The sequence below is a fragment of the Montipora capricornis genome, chromosome 2 (genome assembly GCF_036669925.1).
Source record: "Montipora capricornis isolate CH-2021 chromosome 2, ASM3666992v2, whole genome shotgun sequence".
Classification (NCBI taxonomy): Eukaryota; Metazoa; Cnidaria; class Anthozoa; order Scleractinia; family Acroporidae; genus Montipora; species Montipora capricornis.
The window spans coordinates 16586354-16588853 of NC_090884.1; the positions used below are offsets into that span (position 1 = coordinate 16586354).

At 38.8% G+C, this 2500-nt stretch overlaps 1 protein-coding gene across 2 annotated transcripts in view; it reads left to right on the forward strand.

Annotated features, from left to right (window-relative positions):
• The window catches only part of LOC138038974 (neural cell adhesion molecule L1-like), a 45708-nt gene that overhangs the window by 7405 nt on the left and 35803 nt on the right, over positions 1-2500 (forward strand). The gene's annotated exons all lie outside the window — the stretch shown is intronic.

Below are 2500 nucleotides of genomic sequence, written 5' to 3' on the forward strand. Positions count from 1 at the left end.
AATGACTCTGAATTAAAGCGGAATGACACCGGAATGAAATGGAATGAACAAGAATGGTACCGGAATAAATATTATACCGGAGTGAGGCGCAATGACACCAGAATAAGGCAGAATAAACCAGAAGAACACCAGAATGAAGCAGAATGAAGCTAGCATGGACAAAAGAAAAATACATAATTTTTGTGCGTACGGGCGAGCCCGTAATGCTCAGTGCCATCGGGGTTGTCTGTCTGTCTGAGTGAGTTAGTGAGTGAGTGAGTGAGTGAGTGAGTGAGTGAGTGAGTGAGTGAGTGAGTGAGTGAGTGAGTAAAACAGTAAACAGTAAATCTTTATTGCGCCTTACTCTCCAAAGGGAGGTATCGGTCTCGTTACAATAAAGGTGATGATATCTACTAGAATAACTAATTTGGTATAAAATTATTATTTTAATTATTTTGCATTTAGTAAGTCTTTTCTCTTCTGAAACATTAAATATGTGTATTTACCTATTATCTTTGAAGTGCTTTCGTTTTCTAGGGTAAGTAAATACCGTATTTTATCCTCATCATTAAGGCTTTTGAAAACAACATCGTGTGTTGAAAGGAGAGAATGGAGCTCATTTCTAATGTTATCGTACCCTGGGCAATACATCAAGAAGTGCCGCTTATCTTCTATATAGCCTCTATTGCAGACTAAACACGTTCTTCCATCTACTGGGATTGGTGCACCTCTATTTTCGTATTTCCCAGTCTGTATTCGCAAGCTATGAACCCCCAGACGCAATTTTTTCATACTTATTCTATGTGCTGGGTTTCTGATAGTTTTGAGTCTTCCAATTGGTAGTCGAATTTGACTTCTTTGTGTGTAAATTTCTCTCTAGAGCCTTTGGAAGTGTTGTTGCGAGCCTTCAGCCAATTTCGAATGTAGTCAGTGGGTGGGTGAGTGAGAGTAAGATCACGACTCACGTGCATGAATCACTAAACTAATGAGGTCTTTATTCAATTTTAACAATTGATGCCCATTTTACAGTAAGTCTGTTTGCCGCCTACTTGTTACCTCTTCCTTTCTTAATTTTGCTCATGAAAAGAGAAATTTTAGAGAATTTACGGCACGATTTTGACAATCGCATTATAATTTGATTGGCAAACTTGTTGGGGACGCCGGTAGGATTTGAGCGGAAAAACAGCCTTTAGAGTCAAAATGCCCATAAAACCTCTCCAATGAGCTTTCATGTTGATATTCCAGTAAGATGTCTGATATTTTCGAATTTCGAAACATTTTGTAAAAATCTCATCAGTTGTCATCAAAGGCAACTTTCTCTCTGACACTTGCCGACGCGATGTGCATATTTTTGTCATATCGAGATCTCCTATGCGAAAAAATCATAATCAATTCACAATTTGTTTCGTTTGGCTGAAATTGAAAATAAAAATTTCTCATAGGTAGGGGTATAAAACTTGTCAAGCTGGCATATTGAAATCTGCGGAGATGCGTAAACAAACTTATTTTGGTAGCTACACTGTAGTTGAAGAAAGACGACATTAGAGTGGGTTTTTAGGCAAGGTAATTTTTTCGTCCTGTAAACAACTTTACATTTTGACATGTGTTAATAGACGAGATAGATGCATATTTTTGGCGTGACGAAATCGAGATGTTTAGTTAATGTTGAATTTTGCAGAAATTTAAATAATTACATGTATATATTCTTGACGGCTAGAAGTAAACTTCATTTTGGATGAAAATTCTTTCTAGCCTGAAAGTTGCGAGGATACCTAAACTTCGAGCCAGGATTCGAGCTAGGATCCGAGCCAGGATTTCAGCCAGGATTCGAGCTAAGATAAGCTTTCTCCGCTATTTATTCTCGAATCTCTCGGTTAGGTTAGGTCTCGAATCGGTTAGGTTAGGTCTATTTAGGTTGGGTCTAGTCTAGTTAGGTCTAGTTCGGGTTAGGGTAGGTCTCGGTTAGGTTAGGTTAGGTCTCGGTTAGGTCTCGGTTAGGTCTAGAATCCTGGCTCGGATCCTAGCTCGGATCCTGGCTCGGATCCTGGCTCGGATCCTGGCTCGGATCCTAGCTCGGATCCTGGCTGGGATCCTGGCTCGGATCCTGGCTTTATTCTTAGTTTATCTCGAAAGTTGCTGAGATGGTAAAAGAACTTGAATTTGAAATTTGATGATCTAATTTTGGTAGCTAATTAAAACCAAGACCAACTAACATCAGAAAGGTCATGACATTACCTTTAAATAATTTTCTGAGGAAAATATTGTGATTTTCATCCAAGTCAAAAAAATTTCGTGGAAAAATCGGCTATCAAGTGACATGCTCATAATTTGTTTCCTCTCTTTGTACATCGCCTGTGATACACAATTACCAGACTGAGTGCTCTTCTTGGGTGAAAAAATAAAATAAGAACAAATCCAAAGAAAGCAACTCTTGCGTTGACCTTGATTTTCAAACAGTACCACCTACTGCCAAATTCCATCATGACTCTTTGCACACCCTACTACCTCTTGCCTTCCTTTG